This window comes from Chlorocebus sabaeus, chromosome 10 (genome assembly GCF_047675955.1).
Source record: "Chlorocebus sabaeus isolate Y175 chromosome 10, mChlSab1.0.hap1, whole genome shotgun sequence".
NCBI classification, from domain to species: domain Eukaryota; kingdom Metazoa; phylum Chordata; class Mammalia; order Primates; family Cercopithecidae; genus Chlorocebus; species Chlorocebus sabaeus.
This window is the reverse complement of record NC_132913.1, coordinates 777,551-795,142: the sequence shown is the minus strand read 5'-3', so window position 1 is coordinate 795,142 and position 17,592 is coordinate 777,551. Positions and strand designations below refer to the sequence as shown.

General features: G+C 48.6%; 1 long non-coding RNA gene and 1 pseudogene across 1 annotated transcript; one reads left to right on the top strand and one right to left on the bottom strand.

Annotated features, from left to right (window-relative positions):
* Positions 1 to 345: 345 nt before the first annotated feature.
* Positions 346 to 15,594, bottom strand: LOC140712549 (uncharacterized). Its single transcript, XR_012094153.1, has 2 exons — positions 11,549 to 15,594; positions 346 to 535 (listed from the first exon to the last, which is right to left on the bottom strand). It is a non-coding gene; the product is annotated as an uncharacterized lncRNA (long non-coding RNA).
* A 257-nt stretch (positions 15,595 to 15,851) lies between these two features.
* Positions 15,852 to 17,193, top strand: LOC140712548 (putative uncharacterized protein encoded by LINC00242; annotated as a pseudogene).
* Positions 17,194 to 17,592: the final 399 nt, after the last annotated feature.

The following is a 17,592-nucleotide window of genomic DNA, read 5'->3' as shown; positions in this document are numbered from 1 at the left end:
GAGATAGATCAGATTCAGCTCCAAATACAGCATGGGCGAGGGGGAGCTGATAACCAAGCAGCAGGGTTGGGGGCAGTGGGTGGAAAAGAACTCAAAGGTAATTCAGAGTAAAAAGGACTCTGGCTAATCCGGCCCAATAGGATTCTTGCTGAAGACACGTCCTGGTGGTCAGACTTCACCTTGGGGACAATGGAGGATGAGGAACCTGATCAGATATGGAGGGCGATGAGGTATTGCGGGTAGGGGCTTCTTGCTAACCTGACTTAGCAGGGTTCTTGGTGCAACTGGATTTTACAAGGACGTGCACAGATGGAGGTAGGAGGAGGTTCAGGAGCCGGACTACCGTTTGGCCAAGCAGAGAATCTTTGTCGGCAGGAAGCTGAGGGTCCGTTGCAGGGCAGCCGAGTGATAGGTAAATAGGGGGAGCATATTCGTTCATTCTCTCAACAATTCAATATTCAATGTGTCTGTGCTACCAGGGATACACAAGTACACAAAGCAGGATAAAATGTTCTGCCTTTACGGCCAGTACATTCTGTTAGGAGAAGAAAGAAAATAAACAATGTAAGTAAATAGTATATTAGAGGAAGAAAAACGCTATGGAGCGTCAAAAGATGAGGGCATAAAGGGACATCTGGCGTGTTTCACAGAGAAAGTGACACTCTGGCAAGGGAGCCGGGATGCCTGTGCAGAGTGAGCTGGGCCCAGGAGGGAGCGGGGAGAGCCGGCCCCTGCTGGAGGCCTCGCAGGCCTGGTGGAGCTGGGGGGCCCCATCTGACTTTTGCGCCTGTGTGGCGCGTGAACCGCAGGGCGCAGGGTGGAGGTGGCTGCGCGGACCCTGAGCCTGGGTCAGGGCGGTGGAGGCTGGAAGCGGGTACGAGTCGCGGGGATTCATGCTGGGTTGGATCTGGGTGTGAGAGAAAGAGCACACGGGGAGGGAGGACTCGGGGTTTTCTGTCCTGAGGAGCCGGGACCTGAACCGGAGACAGTTTTGTTTGGAGCTGTTTGGGAAGGAAGGGCGAGAGGTGGTGTCTATGAAGTGGAGAAACGGAGGACATGCTCCCAGCAAGGGAGAAGAGGCCTGGGCGGGGTGCGATGAGCAGGCAGGTGGCATTTGGAGCTGTGGGAATAAATGCAACCCCAGGAAGCAGGTGCGGACAGAAAACAGCAGAGCGGCCTTGGGCAGCCAGGAGTCCCGAAGTTTGCACGGAGGAGGGGGCTTGGGCGGGGGAGGAGAGTGGTTCAGGAAACCACCTGCAGGAGGTGCTCGGGAGGAGCAGGGAGGGGGGCCCCTGCCTTACAGCTGGGGGCTGCACGTCTGCATAGGCTGTGGCTGCCAGCAGGAGCAGGTTCAGGGCAGTGCAGAGGCCGAGAGCTGGACTGGAGTAGCTCAGATAGCCAGAGGGAGGAGGGGTGTTCAAGGTAAGTCGAGACCACGCTTTGGAACCATTTCGCTCTACAGGGGAACAGAGAAATGGGATGCAGCTGCAGAGCAAAGCATGCAAAAGATGTTTTAAAGATGGGTCAGGAAAAAGCACGTTTGTACAACTCACTAGAGAAGATGTGGGTGATTTAGGAGTGAGGTGGAAGGCAGAGGTGTCCTTAAGAGGTCTAGTCCGTCAGGGCAGGGGTGTGGCCCATCCTTCTGCAGTAATGCAGGCGAGACACGTTGCCGTGAGGGGGCAGCCTGCAGATTTATTTTATTATTTATTATTTATTATTTTTTTGAGATGGAGTTTCGCTCTTGTTGCCCAGGCTGGAGTGCAATGGCAGTGTCTTGGCTCACTGCAACCTCCGCCTCTTGGGATCAAGCGATTCTCCTGCCTCAGCCTCCTGAGTAGCTGGGAATACAGGCATGCACCACCATGCCTGGTTAATTTTGTATTTTTAGTAGAGACACGGTTTCTCCATGTTGGTCAGGCTGGTCTCGAACTCCCGACCTCAGGTGATCCACCTGCCTCGGCCTCCCAAAGTGCTGGGATTATAGGCATGAGCCACTGCACCTGGCCAGCCTGCAGATTTATTTTAATGAGAAAATCAAAGCAAAAGCAGGGTCATAAGTGGAGCATATGGATGGGACAGAAAATGTTGGAGGACTTAGGAGAGAGAGGAAAGGGCATGAAGGAGTCATCCACAGGAGGGGAGTGCGCTGTCCTGTGACCACTGGCACCACAAGAGCCCATGCGCTAGAAAGCACGACCCCGACACTAGCAAAATGGTGAAGTCCTGGCTTCCGGGTCCTGAGAAGAGTCTGATCAGAGGAGTAACATCATTTCAGCGTTGACAGGGCACGGTGGCTCATGCCTATAATTCAACACTTTAGGAGGCTGAGGTGAGAGGATCATTTGAGCCCAGGAGTTCGAGACCAGTCTGGGCAACATAACTAGACTCCCATCTCTACAAAAAAAAAAAAAAAAAAAAAAAAGGCAGAGGTCAAATGTGGTGGCATACACCTGTAGTCCCAGCTACTTGGGAGACTGAGGTGGGAGGATCACTTGAGCCTAGAAGTTTGAGGCTGCAGTGAGCCACAGTTGCACCGCTGTGCTCCAGCCTGAGTGACAGAGTAAGACCCTGTCTCAAAAACAAAACCAAAACCACAAACAGGTGACAGGGGAGGGAACCCGGGAGTCAGTTCAGATGCTGATGGGTCTAGCAGGAAGGCCCTGAGCTTTGGCCTGCGGTGGAGAGGGGAGAATGGAGAGACAGCCTTTGCAATTCACAACAGCATAATTAGAAAGCTCCTGCCAGGTCGAGTGTGCTCTGCCTTTTGAGACTAAATCGAGACATTCTGTTTCACTCCATTCATGTTGTTTGTTTGTCAGCTTCTTTGCGAGCCCAGGTAAATTCACAAAACGCTATGTGCCCTCTGGAAAGGGGAACTGCTCTGGAGGATAAGGGCCATAGGTTTTTGTGTTTCTGTGGTTACTTCTTTTTCTCTTAACACTCCAAATAAGACTTAATCTACATACAGTAAAATTCACCTGTTTTCAATGTGCAGTTAAATGAATTTTGATGTATTGAGAAGGACCCAGTGCCTTGCACCACCATGACAACATCAGTCTAGTTAAAATGTCTGTCTCACCAAAAGAAAAAAAGCTCCTGCCCCCCTTGCCCCTGCCCCCTGTGAGTCACTGTCCTTCCCACCCTCCAATCCCACCCTCCAACCTGGGCAACCATTAATCTACTTTCTGTCTCTCTACTTTTGTCCTTTTTGAGTGTTTTATATAAATAAAATCATACAACAGTTGTTCTTTCGTGTCTGACTTCTTTCACGGAGTGTGACGTTTTGAGGTTCCTGTGGCGGAGCACAGGTCTGTGGGTCCTGGCTTTGTATTCCTGATGGTGTTTCTGCGTGGACATACCGCGTTTGTTAGTGAATCCTGGTTGGTGGACATTTGAGTTGTTTCTACTTTTTGGCGATTGTGAGTCATGCTGCCATGAACTTTCAGGTACGAGACTTGGTGTGGATGTGTGTCTTCATTTCTCTTGGGTGTACGACTCTTAGTGACAGTCTGGGTCCTCTAGGAAATCTGTGTTTAACTTTTCAAGAAACTGCCAAGTTGTTTTCCAAAGTGGGCTGCACCTTTTTCCCATCTCACCGGCAACGTACAAGCATTCCAGATCCCACATCCTTCACAGCCCTCCCGCCAAACCCAAACTCTTACGCACACAATTGTTTGAAACATGTCCGAATAAGCACATTGTTAGTCCCTTGGAGCCCACTTGCTTTGCATGCCCCGTAAAACTGTACCCAAATCTGTCAGTCACAGAGAAGACAAACCCTGGGGCCACAGAAGACCCCAAGCCACTGCCGCCCTTCAGAGTCTCTGGCCCAGGTACTCCCCATTGGCTGCTGAGCTGGCATCTCCTAGACCTGTCAGCCCGCTCAGATTCTGCCTTGACCTCTTCTCCTTCGGGGGTGGCCCTGCTTCATGACTTCCCTTTCTGTGCAATTCAGCCAAAGCACTGCCCACATCAATCTTGTGTGCTACTGCCACCACACGGTCATGTCTTTCTTTCTTTTCTCTTTTTTCTTTTTTTTTTTTGAGACGGAGTCTCGCTCTGTCACCCAGGCTGGAGTGCAGTGGCGCGATCTCGGCTCACTGCAAGCTCTGCCTCCTGGGTTCAAGCGATTCTCCTGCCTCAGCCTCCGAGTAGCTGGGATTACAGGCACGCGCCACCACACCCAGCTAATTTTTTGTATTTTTAGTAGAGACAGGGTTTCTCCATGTTGGTCAGGCTGGTCTTGAACTCCCAACCTCAGATGATCCACCCGCCTCGGCCTCCCAAAGTGCTGGGATTACAGGCATGAGCCACTGCGCCCGACCCCGTTTTACTTTTAACAAGCGTGAATGCATCTGTTTCTGAGCTATGTGGGCAACATGCTTGTGAGGTGCGGACCTGCCCTCCAGGACACCCACCTTGGTGAGTCGAGAAGAAATTTTATCCAAGGGCGAGTAGCGAGAACACAGCAAACTGACGCATGCAGAGGGAGATCCAGCAGTCAGACTGGGCAGAGAGAAACAGCTGAGCGTCTTCAGTGACTCGTGATGGGAGGGACGGTCTAGTCTGAGAAACTGAGGCAGGAGGGACTGCCTGGCTTCAGCAGGGAGAGGAGCAGCCTGTCCCAGGCCCAGCCACGTTGGCGACAGCAAACTACAGAGCTACCAGAAGGAGGAGAGGACCAGGCTGTCAGGGAGCACTGCCGGCTGCCGAGAGGGTAGGGGGCCCTGGCCCGCCCTGCAGAGAGAGGTTCCTGCTCAGGTCCTCCGGAGTCTGGGTGGAGCGGAGTAGGGTCGTGACCTGTGTGGACCCTGTAGTGCCCAGATTTAGAATTCTGCCAACCTCCAAGCTCACCATCAGCCTCCTGCGGCCCCACTTGTTTCTGGGGCAGCTACTGTACCCCAACCCCATCGTCTCCAGGCAGGGGGTCCCAGCCGCAGGTCCGTGAGGGCTGGTGTCTGGCCTCCCTCCTTCTGGCTGGCTGAGCAAAGTATCCACAGGGCACAGAGCAGGTCACAGGGATGCTCATTAGAAAGGATAAAGCTTTTGTGTCCTAAGGCGGTTGTGGGGTTTGCTTCCAGTCTTTGAGAACACAGGAGACTATCTGTTTTGAAATCAACATAGAGGTTCCCCAAATCAGTACAGTTTCCCCTCCTTTGGGGCTATGACAGTGGCTTTTCCATCTGAAGACAGCAAAGCAAGTGAGTCGGTGGCCAGGTCTGCTCTCTGCCCACGTGCAAGCGTGGGAGCAAAGAGGCACCCAGAGAAGCCCCCGTGGCCTGGGGCTCTTCGTAAAAAAGACAAGGCCCTGAGCAACAAACTGGCTCCTGCTGCTCAGGATGACAACCATGCTCGGCTGCCCAGCGGGTCCGCACCGCCTGCCGCTCCAGTGTCCTGTCCACGCTGCAGCAACCTCAAGCTCTACCTCCTGTCCACGCGTGTGTCTGTGCACACAGTGTGTTGCTGTCAGTGAATGGCCTCCTGCTTCTCGAGTGCCATGAGGCTGGCTTTTGTGTTTTTCTTACCTAGGACTGGGACAAAAGATGGCCTGAGGCCAGGAGGTGCCGCCCACCAGTGGGGCTAGGCTGGGAGAGCTACTTTCTCCCCACCAGAGCCGCCTCTGCTGTAAGCCCCAGGCTGCACCCTGCTGGCCTTTCTGGACCACACTGGGACCACTCTCTTGTCAAAATCTGAGGGAAGTGAGGAAACCGGGGGCTGTTATGAAATGGACAGAGCGCAGGGTGGGCATCGGCTGCGTTACGTCCCTGGCCAGAGCTGTCCGCCAAGTTGGAGGACAGAACAGCGTGCTGGGAGGGAAACACGGATTCACCGCAGTGCTCAGGCCACCAAGCACACCACCCCCCAGACACCAGGGAAACCCAAGCATCTGCACAGGAGTGAGATTTTGCTAGACTCTGGCCCTGCCAGTTGAGGAGCAGCTGGTGGGAGGTGGGAGATGTGCAGGCTGAGCACGAGCTCATGGTGTGCGATGACTCAGGCCCCTCACTGGAGACACCAGGTGAGAGGAGAGACTGCAGGGCCTGGCACACACAGGCCCACTCTTCCTGCTGCCGGCCAGAAGGAGCTGTGTACACAGCAAGGCGGAGAGAGAAACATTAACCAAATTGCAAGTTTCGGATCATTTGTCTTATTGTGGCTTCAGGAAAAGTTTATCTTTCAAGCAGGCCCACCTGTTCCTGTAAAACCTTATCTGGGTTATTAGGGGGCGAGTCATCAGTGCTTGTTCAAACATTCCACTGAAGAGGGGAGCGGAAAGGAGAGGAGGTGCGAAGGTCACTTTCAAATTTGGAAACCTCTCTTCCCTTGCTTGAAGACAGAGAGCTCTGCACTGGATGGGTTTGCCCCTCACATTTCCCTCTGATCTTTCAGGGAGCGCAGGTCGGTTCGGGGTGCAGCTGCACCCATTTGTGGGCACACAACAGTCAGAAAAGTTGCGTTAATTTGCGGTGAATGTTTTCAAACTCCTTTCTCAAAGATGAAAGTGTTGTCACCTTGTCTTGGCTCCTGCCAGGTTGTGTGGCAAGCGTGTATGTGAGTGCAGTGTCCTGATTCCTGGAGATGCTGAATTGAAAGCCCAACTCTGCATGATCCCCTGGCCCACACCTCCGAGCCTTCCCTGCTGGGAGGAGCACCTGGTGTGCACAGGCCCTTGGATCAGGGATGTGTGCGCCTATCTAAGATTATGCTACAGGAATTCAGGCCAAAGGCAATGACTTAGATTTTTGGCAGACTTAGATTTTTGGCGGAAATTTCACATCACAGTGCTGTAATTGTAGTTAATTATGGTGCTGTGTTTCTTTACAAGGTTGTAAAGCGCAAAAGCTGAAGTTGCAGGATGGTCTTGAGTGATTGACTAAAATTGTCTGCTTCTCTAATGCTAGGCAGAACATATCAAAAGATAAATCCTATTAAAACCCCTCCTTCCAGAGAGCAGAAAATAAAGGGACTCAAAGTCCATCACTCTCGTGTGCTGCCCAGGGCAGCACTGGGGCCACAGACACTCTTGCCGATGGCTGTTTTGTGTGTGCTGCAGGCTTCCTAACAGAAAGGAGGCTTTTTAGAGCACAGAAACATGTCCATGCTTCTTGGCTGTGCCCTGGGACAGAGCTGAGCAAACCACGTGAAAACAATATGTGGTATTGATTACTCAGCAAATATGAACAATCCCATACTCTTCACAGCTATGCCTTTATTCAGCATTTTTCAACCTTTAAAAGAGTTGAAGTCATTCTACTTTGCTGCCTCTCTCCTTTGCTCAACTACCTTCTGCCTAGAGCAGGCCACATCCTACTGGGGCAGGGAGCTTTGTACTGAGCTCGCTGGCCTCCAAGGTCCTGTTTATGTGCAGCTTCAGTGGAAGGAGGTCCACTCTCCTGCTGTTGCCACCTCCTGGTTGAGCAGCACCTTGTCTACGACTGCCTTGTCTTCATTCTCATTGTATTTATTTCTGGTTTTCTGCTGTGCCGCTTTTATCTCATGCATATATGAAAGCCTTTAAGAAACATCAGAGAGTAACGGAGACGGAGGTGCCAAGAATCAGCAAATGCAGAAGCCCTGGGCTCTGTTCCCCAGTGCTGTTGTATTAAAGGATTTTGTTATTGTCCGTGGTGGTTTGCCCTTTTTGAAAAATGGAAGCATCAAAGTTTTAAACTCATGCTATCATTAAAATAACAACATTCATTGTTTGAAACAAAAATTAATTGTGAAGTGAGAGTTTGAGAAGTCTTAGTCAGAACACAGTGCTGACCTTCATCTGCATTTTGTAGCCACCACACCCAATCCATCACCCGCTGGTTGTAGCAGCAGAGAGAAGGACGAAACCCCTGTCCTGCTGTTGTTTTATGGCTGATGATTCAGAAAGACAGAAAAAATGCCCTCATTTTAGCAGCTTTCATTTGATCATTCTCTCTCACCTTCCCCAGCCTCTAGGAGATGCATTTATTGCCAGCTTCACTGCAGAGGAGACAAATAAGTAACCCAGATGTTGGCATTTGTGGCGCCCTTACAGACACCTCCATGACACGTCATATCATACATCGCATATTGGATGTAATGTGAGCAATTTATGAGTCCAGATGCATCGACTGCTCTCCTTGTGCCCCTGCTGACATTCCTCGGAGATCAATATCCTGTAAAAAGCCTGAAGCTTACTTCCTTTCAATGGTGAGTGCCTGCTCCATGCCTTGGAGATAAGACATTTCTACTCTTGGTCCTTAGTCACCATAAAATCATAATGTGATTCTGTAGAATTGAAAGGTGATAAATAAGCTTAGGAAATGATGGTGTTTCGGGGAAAAAAGTGGACTCACTGCCGCGTCTCCTCAGTCCTTCCTTCCGACACTCCTCTGTTTCCATGGAGACAGTGCTCCAGCAGGACCACCTGAACAGGCTGACACCCGTGGGCTCGGATTTCTTACCTCTCATTATTTTATTTCAGAGAGAGTTTTAAAGTGTGCATCACGTCCATTTAATTTTATTGACAATGTTTATCTAATCTATCTGCCTGCCAATTGACTCATCTATCCACACACACCTACTTTATTCAAGAAAGAATTTAAGGTGCTTTCTTCACTAGAAAAGGTATCTATTATTTTTCAAGCTCAGAGAAAAATGTTAGCTTTTAAATGACACAACTGTATTAAGTTGTTTCTTCTATAACATTTTGTTAAATGAATTCAAGATGCTGTGGAACTCTAAATGCTTAGGAAAACATGGCATCCTTATGGGAAATTGTGTTTTGAAAGACACATGCTGTAAAGGACAACCAAACACATTTGTATGTAAAAATAAAATTCAAAATCTTTAAAAAATGTTTGCAAACAGATCCAAGATTTTTAAAAAATAAGATAATCTATACAGAAGCTGCATTTTGTATTTGATGAAATTTAGTGTTAAAAAACTTAATAAAATAGGATTTGATAAGTATTTTCATAACATAGTAAGATACACCTATCTCAAACCAAAAGACAATATCAAGTTAATTTCTTCAACAAATAATAAGAAAGTTAGTAAGATGTAGGGATAAAATTGATGTACAGAAACCAATAGCTTTGGATGATATAGCACAAGAAATTACTCCCATTTAATTAGCAAGAAAAAGTTCCTAGGAATAAACTTAACAAGAAAGTTAAGATCTATATGAGATATGTTTTTATCCACCCTCAAAAGTTTATAAAAGAAAACTTGAACAAATAGAAAGACTTATGATGTTCTCGACTAGGAAGACTCAACATCATAAAATGCCAACTTTCCCAGACTTACTATGCAAATTAATGCACCTAAATAAAAATAGACTGAAGTTTTTCTGGATCTTTGTATTTTATTTATTTATTTATGTATTTTACTGTGAGGTGAGAACTAGACAATCTGATTCTAGCATTCAAATAGAAAAAGAAGCAAATAAAAATAGGAAAATCCAGAAAAAAAAAAGAGTAAACAGAAAGAATTAGCCTTACCAGTTCTTAGATCATATAATAGTTTTAATAACTAAAACACTGTTGTACTGGGTCATGAATAAACACACAGAACAACAGAAAAGCACAGGAAATGCCGATAGACACAAAAATAGGAGGGAAATTAGTAAGTCATAAAAATGACATCTAAAATTGTTAAAAAAAAAAACTATGTGATAAATGGCATTAGGACAACTGAGTAGCATTCAGCAAAATAAATAATAAAAGATGAAACTTGCACCCATGTCCCACAATGTATATAAAAATAAATTTCAAAAAGATAAAATATTTAAATGTTATAAGTAAAGCCATTAAAGTACTAACAGAAATCATAGACAAATTCCATGATTTTTTAAACTAAAACTGAAAAATACAAACGCAGTAAAAGAATTTATAAGTTAAACTACATAAAAATAGGAATTTCTGCATGAAAAACTACCATCAGCGAATTAAGAAATCAAGACAGACACTGAGGGAAAGAACGTATTTTCACCTCTTATCACAACTTACATCCTTAATATATTAAAAGCTCCAAAAAATCAATAAGAAAGAAAAAGATAAAAAACTCCATAGATCCATAGACAAAAAACTTTGATGGAATGGTCCAGTGAAAATAAGCTAAATAGGTGGTCAGCCTTACTAATAATAGAATAGGAAACCTGTTCAATCAGCAAATGTCAGAAGACATTCACGATGTGCAGGTAAGGAGCCGTGGAGAAACAGTGGTCTTCATGCCTGGGAAGAGCGAATCACATGACCACAGGCAGGATAATTTGGCAACACCTACAGAATTACAAAGATGTGTGTCCTCTGACCCAGCAATTTCACGACAGATTCTAAAGACAGATGCAAAATGGTATATTAGCAAGAGAACAGCATTATCTGTTATAACAAAAGATTTGAAAGAATCTGTGTCTATCAACACCAAGCATCCATCCAGTGTGGTACTGAAATACTTCACAGCTGTAAGAAAATGGAATGCTACTTATACTCATATGGGGGATTATTCAATTTATAAGAGCAAGGTGTAGTAAAGTGCATGCAATCTGCCACCATTTGTGTAAAACACAGAGAAGATGAAGGTGAGCACTCACATTCCTGTGTGTTTGCATCTGCATCAGGAAGCTCTAAGGATGCACAAGAAGTTAATCATAACTCATGCCCTTAGTGCCACATATAAAGAGTTCCTAGAAATCAATAAGAAAGACTTTGTTACACAGAAGACTGTAATGAAACCAGGCAGAGGAGGATGTGGATGGAGAACAGACTATACTGAATGCTTTTCATGTTTTTCATTTCTGAGCCATGGGAGTTATCTCCCAATCAATAATTTAAAATTAAAAATTAAATTTTAGAGAGTGAGATTATTTTTCAAGCGTGATTTCTTCAAGATATAGGCTGTTTTGTTCAGTTTATGATGCATCTTTTTTATTTCTATAAATGTAGGGGGTACAGGTGTAACTCTGTTACATGGATATGTTGCACAGTGCTGAAGCCTGAGCTGTTAGTGTTCACCCAAAAGATGAGTATTGTACCTATTAAGTAATTTCCCATTGTCCACTCACCTCCATGCTCACACCCCATCTTTTTATTTAAACAACACTTTCTTTGATGTTTGGGGCCTCAAAGAATAAATACTACTATTTTCCAACTGGACAGACTCTCACTGGCTTCACAGGTCAATTATTTTGGCACTATAGACAACAATTAAAAAGCAAATGTTAAGTGGTTTGTATTTATTAATGGGCTAATTTAACAAGAACAGCCTTTTCAAACACTGCAAAGTGTATTTTCTACAATAAGATTTTCTATTTTTTCTTTTGCCTTTGTTTCCAGCTTACTAAGTACAGATTCTGCAAAACTTTTTCATAAGTCAGTTCTGTGGAACCCCTTTCTGGCCATTTCCTGAAGCAACTTTCTTTCCTAATCATCTCCACAACACGAAGGCCAGGTTCTGCAAGTAAAAGGGTGGTGAGGCAATTCTGGACTCATTTAAGTGGCAAGCCCAGGAGGGTGGGTCTCAGAGAACACGTACAGGGAAGTGGAGGCTCACACAGTGTGGAAATACTGACCGGATGGAATTAACCACCTTCCCGGAAGCAAGACTGGAGAGCGCTGTGGAGCTTGCCGCAGGTTCTGCTGGATAGGAAAGTGTGTCTCCTCCACCTGCTGTCTGCTTCTGTCCTGTCTTAGCCCAGCAGAGCTGTTTTAACGCAGACATTTGCGGCCTGCCCAGTACTCTCCTGGAACCAATAAGTCGCCAGTTAGGAAAAAGATCAGCACCGACCAAACAGAGATGTTGGAAACCTGCATTAATCCCCAGTGGAGGCAGAGGCTCTGAATGCTGAAGCCACAGCTGTGACATGGCCACACTCTGCACATGGCCCCAGGCACTCAGATTTCTGCACCCTCAGGGTGACTCGCAGGCTCCAGAGCCAGGGTTCAGGCCCTGCTGTGGCCTTTGCAAGCACCTGCCTGGCAGGGCTATGGCAATGTGTGGAGTCAGACGATGGTGCCAAGTTGGGAGAGGACTTACAGTGAGACAGTATAGATAAAGCCCGGGGCCCAGCTCCCCAGCAGCACCTGTTCCTGCACTGTGGCCACTGTGGCAACGTGGCTGCTTCTATTTCCTTGAGCTCCATTGCCATCTTATCCCAGGCAGGGCCCCTTCACCCCCTGCACCTGCCACCATCCGTCCGCGCCCCTGACTCCCAAGCCTCCTATCAGTCCTGCTCTTGGGAGGGAAAGAACCCCTGGCTTGGGGAGCCTGCCAGTCCTGAGGTGGCCACCTGCCAAGGCCCTGGCATTCCCCATCCTGGGGCTCCTGCCCCACCGCTGAGCTCTCCCTCTCACTCCCATCCCCTTAGCCTCTCCTGGCTGGGGCCTTGCTGTCTGTCACCCCTGAACAGAGCTGACGCTGACACCCCGGAACGGCAGGGACCTGGAACTGTTCCACTCACCTGCTTCAGCCAGCACCTTGAGGACAGATCTTCACCTGCACTTGGAGCGTTTAGTTGAAACACAGTTTTGATAATAATGTAACTGTGTGCAAATACTAGAGCAGGTGACTCTGGTGTGAAAGGGTGAATACTCAGGAAGTGTCTGATTTTTGTCTGATAAGTTTAGTCAGCAAGCAGCTAATTCATGGCAACATAAAGAAAGTTGATATGAAAACTGCCTTTCCCCTACATCCCTAAGGAGACTGCCAAGAAGACCAGGACAGGCTACTACGTATGTTCAAGAAATGATGAAGGGGAGCACTGAGGAGCTAAGATACACGGGTTTAATCTCAGATTCACTTCCGATGCACCGCCCGAGTGTCTGGAGAGGAGAATCTGGACTCCTTCCTGCATCTGCTTTGGGAGGCGTGGCCCCAGTACGTATTTGGGACGCCTTTGTGGTGGCAAAAGTCATGAAATTAGGTGGCAACACCTCAGGACCATCAAAAGGGAAGGTTGTCTTGGGAATGAAGGCTTGGTGTGAACAGATTTGGCTTGTTGGGTCTAAAGAACAACCAAGTATTTCTCCCTGGCTCTTGGAATTCAAGGTCCTGAGCTCTTCAATCCTGGGCGATTTCACATTTGCTCATTTCGCACAAGCAGGAGGCAGGGAGAATTGTTGGGATTCGGGCCAGGCAGAGCCGAGCACATCAGGGTCCCTGGGTAAAAGGGGTTGGGGATAGCGCAGGCACCAAAGGTCTCCGCATGGGGTTGCCAGCCGCCAGTGGACACCAGATGGGAAGGGAAACTGCATGCCCACCGTTTGCCTCTGCCTGTGGGGTGCTGCCCCCACAGTGCCTCTCAGGCCTCTGCAGCCTCACCTCTTGTTTCTTCTCACCCCCAATGTGGATCACAGCCGCTGCAAGTCTCCGTAAGCACCACAAGGCCAGCGGCCTCCCCTCAGGCTCATAGGATGCCTGAACCACCAGCCTCATCCTGAACTCCCCTCCATGGATGTAAGCCCCATTAGCTTTTCTCCCATTTAGAGGCAATGGAAGGTCAAACCCCCTCAGAGAAAGAACAAGAAACTGGGGTGAGCCGCCTCATGTGTTGAGATGTAGAAAAGTGAGATTTATTTGCAGAGAAAAGAACCGGGCTCCACTGTCCTGAGGGTGCCTCTGGTCTCTCACAGCTGGATCCCCTCATGTTTCCCAAACCCATGTCCGGATCTCCCCCTCCCCACCCTATCTCTTCACTCCTCGAAAACCAGCTCCCCTAGCTTTGCCCAGATCACACAGCAACACCATATCAGGTAAATCCTTCCTCTTTACAGTAGACTCTGAAATTCGCCCTATGTTTCCCACTCCCCTCTTCATCAATGAAAAGGAGCAGCTTGTGGTTTCCAGCACCCAGTGCCCCCTGTCTGCGGCCCCTCCAGGACATGGGCTGTAAAGTGTCTCTTCCTCCAGACACCTTCGTGCACCAGCCTGCACCGACCGTCCCGACCTCAGCCCACCTTTTCTCCATCCTGAGCCACAGCACATGTCCCACAGGAATCTGTGGCTCTGACCACCTCTGACAATTCACTCCCCCATCAGTCCCCTGGGACCCCTGAGACAGTTCATCCTGAGACCCTGGCCTTCTGGGCCTCCCAGCCGTGTTTCTGGTCATTCCTTTCCTCGAGTCCCTCCACCCTGGATGCCCAGGGCACCACCCTGGCCTCCCCTACACGCTGGCTTGGTTCTTCTCAACCATTGCCATTGGCTTGGTTTCTGTTGTGTTTGGTTTTTAGGGGTCAGACTGCCAAGTGCTGTTCTTCTCCCGGGCTCTGTCCTCCTCTCTCTCCTTGGGTTGCAGCATCCAGGTCTGATCCAAAAACTCCACAGCACACAATGTGGCCCAGGCCATGCATGGAGGAAGACAGCAGAGCAGCCATGAGGCTCCCAAAGGGAGCCAGGGCCCTGGGCCAGCACACCCTGCCCACAGTCGCCTGCATCCACTGCCCCTCCTGCACCTGGCACTGGGCAGCGTGGGCTGTGTCAGTGGTATCTGTCCTCCCTTCTCAATATATTGTGAGCTCTACTAGGCCAGGACCGGTCCTTGGAAGCTGTGGGACCCTCAGCCTCCCTAGCAAAATGTCTCGCACATAGCGGTGGCTCCATAAAATATTTATTTCCTATTATGTCCATTTATTTTATAAATTTCATGCAGGCCAGAGAGATTGGAATGATCAATTACTTTAAAAAATAAAAGGATAAAGCAAAACCTGGAAATACGAACCCAGCAGCACTGGAATGCACCAACTAAGGCAGAGAGACCTCTTGAGACTCCGCGACTGCTGGACCATTTAAGGCAACATCATATCTCAAGCGGACAGGGAGAGAGTCTGCCCGTCTCGGGGGATGGGGTTTTTAAGTGGATTTAATCATGGTCTGGACTTGCCCAATTTTCTGTGCTATGCTGTGGGAAGGGAAAAGGTCCTAAACTATGCTCACAGGACTTAAATCAAACAAACAACACACACAGGTGGGTGAGAAGGCAGGCAGATGACTCAATTCTGTGCCCACCACCCATGGCCTCTGATGGGCCATGCCTTCTGCTTAGACAACAGCCTCCTGGAGCCCACAGATGGGGGCAATGGCATGAACTCAGACCTGCAGCTGAGGCCTGACTCGCCGCAATGGCCCTATCCTCCATCGCCAGTGACAGACCTGTCACTTTCTCACTGATCCTTCATTTTCCTATGCAATGGGGCTAATATTGTCTCTTTCTAAAGTTGCTATGAGGATTAATTTTTGAGATAATAGACATTGAGATAACAAACCTGCCAAGTGCTACATCGATGTGATTATCCTGAGATTGAGAGGAAATGTCAATGCGGCACTAGATGGTGGCATGACCGTGAGTGGGAGAGAGTGTGGATGTTCTGGATGTCCCTGGATCTCTACCAAACAGAAGATGCAGCGAAAGGACAGCCAGTGTTCCCAGTGTCTCCTTTTCCCCTCAGGGCAATGAATTACGGGTTTTCTGTGCCTTAGTTTTCTTCCTTTCAAATGGAGTTAATAATACTGTCTGTCTCGGGGATATTCACAGACGTGAACAATTAATGATTGCAAAGGCTCATTTGAAAATAAATGAGCTTACTCACAATGGTGGTGCTTGATATTTATAATAATAAGCCTGTGCTGCTGGCTTCACGAACTATATTCATTGGTACAGGGCTTAGTTTTATGACTGGCTTTTTCAAACTTAACATAAAATACTCTTATTTTAAAGTAATCAAATGACCTTCCTGCATTCATCCAGGGCCTTGTTTGGAAAAACTTAAAATTTGATCATAGATCTATTTTAAACAGTGTCAAGTTAACTGACATTGATGCCATCGTATCTGGGGTCCCTAGGAAATCCAGAAGGGGACAATGAATGGTAGGAAGACTTGGACTCGGGTCTGCCTGTAACACTCAGAGCCTGCAAGGCAACACAGTTAACTGAGTTTTATTAAAATGACTTGGTGTGGCTATAAACCAAACCACACCCCTCTAGCCGACGCGAAGAGCTTCCCGGGCGGTGGGAGGGCCTCTCCTGTCTCCTCTGCGCGGCAGGCAGACATGGATGACACCGAGGTGTGAATTCAGCCTGCACCTCCTACAGATGAGCTGTTGAAGGCGATGGCCACAGCAAGTCCGCACCAAGTGCTCTTTAAACTCAGCAAACTATCCCAAGAACAGAAAACCAAACACCGCATGTTCTCACTCATAGGTGGGAACTGAACCATGAGATCACTTGGACACAGGAAGGGGCACATCACACAGCGGGGCCTATTGTGGGGTGGGGGATGGGAGAGGGAGAGCATTAGGAGATGTACCTAATGTAAATGATGAGTTAATGGGTGCAGCACACCAACATGGCACATGTGTACATATGTAACAAACCTGCACGTTGTGCACATGTACCCTAGAACTTAAATTAAAAATTAAAAATTAAAAAAAAAGAGTATTTCTTTAAACAAAGAACCTTCCCGGCATTGCCTCCCGAGGTATGATTAATGAGGCCCGGCACCTCCTCCTTCCTCACTCAGCCATCACTTCTCTGCAGCGCCTTCCCAGACGCAGGTTCGCTCAGGGAGGCGGGAAGATTTCAGGCGATGTCTGTTCTTGTCTTTTGTCAACACAGAGAAGGATGGAGACCCCACTGGTCAGGCGAGCCCCGCGGTCCCTGTTCCTCATTTCACCGCCTGGGGAAGCCTGGTCTCCATCTATTCGCCAAGGAACAAGGAAACAACACGTCTTACCTGGATGGCGGGACCCCGTCACGGTGGCCTTGGATCCGGCTTCAGCCGGAGAGGCAGCGCCTCGCTCACGGCTCCGCCGGCCGCTGCCTTACCCGGGAGCGCCACCCCGTGCCCCGCCGGAGGAAGTGCAAGTACCCTCGCAGCACGGGCCGAAAGCCACACTGTGGACCCGCAGCGCAGCTCCAAGAAATCCCAAGTCCATTCACCAGAGGAGCTTCTCCACCAGATCATTGAAAACTGAAACGAGAAATGAGTCTCCACGGGTATTCCCTTGAGTCGGCCGTACGGAAAATGCAACCTGGTCAGCTGCATTTCTGCTGCCAGCCCTCCTCCAGGCAAGCACCGGCCTCGAGAAGGGCAAAGGGCAGGTAGCAGCTCCGACACAGGCGGCCACGGCGTGGGGTCACAGCTCAGAGGCCTTCTCAGCTGAACCTGAAGTTAGTCTAAGCTCAGGCCCCAGAGTGAGGACACGGGGTGAGGCATCCGATTCCCCATCAGCTCCTTTACCTAAAGCTGTGCAAAGAATCTGAGGCTATGAGTGGAGGTGGGGGAAAGATGTACAGGGGATGCTCTGGTTTCACTCCTGAGATACGAGAACGTCCTCCGAACACACATGCAGAGAGCTGGACTTCTAGACAGACGAAATCCAAATCGTTTCTTTCCTCCCAGCATAAGGGAACAATCCGGTAAGAGCTGGTGTTCATCGATGCTACGTGTACAGAATGGGGCTCAGCACCCACCTCACTGTATCCTAACATCTGTCTAATGAGGCAGGGAATGTCACTGTCACACTCTGCAGACGAGGAAGCCAAGCTGTCAGCAGGTCCACATCTTGCCACAAAACCAGTAACCTGTGGTGCTGAGATCGCACACCAATCGTCCACTG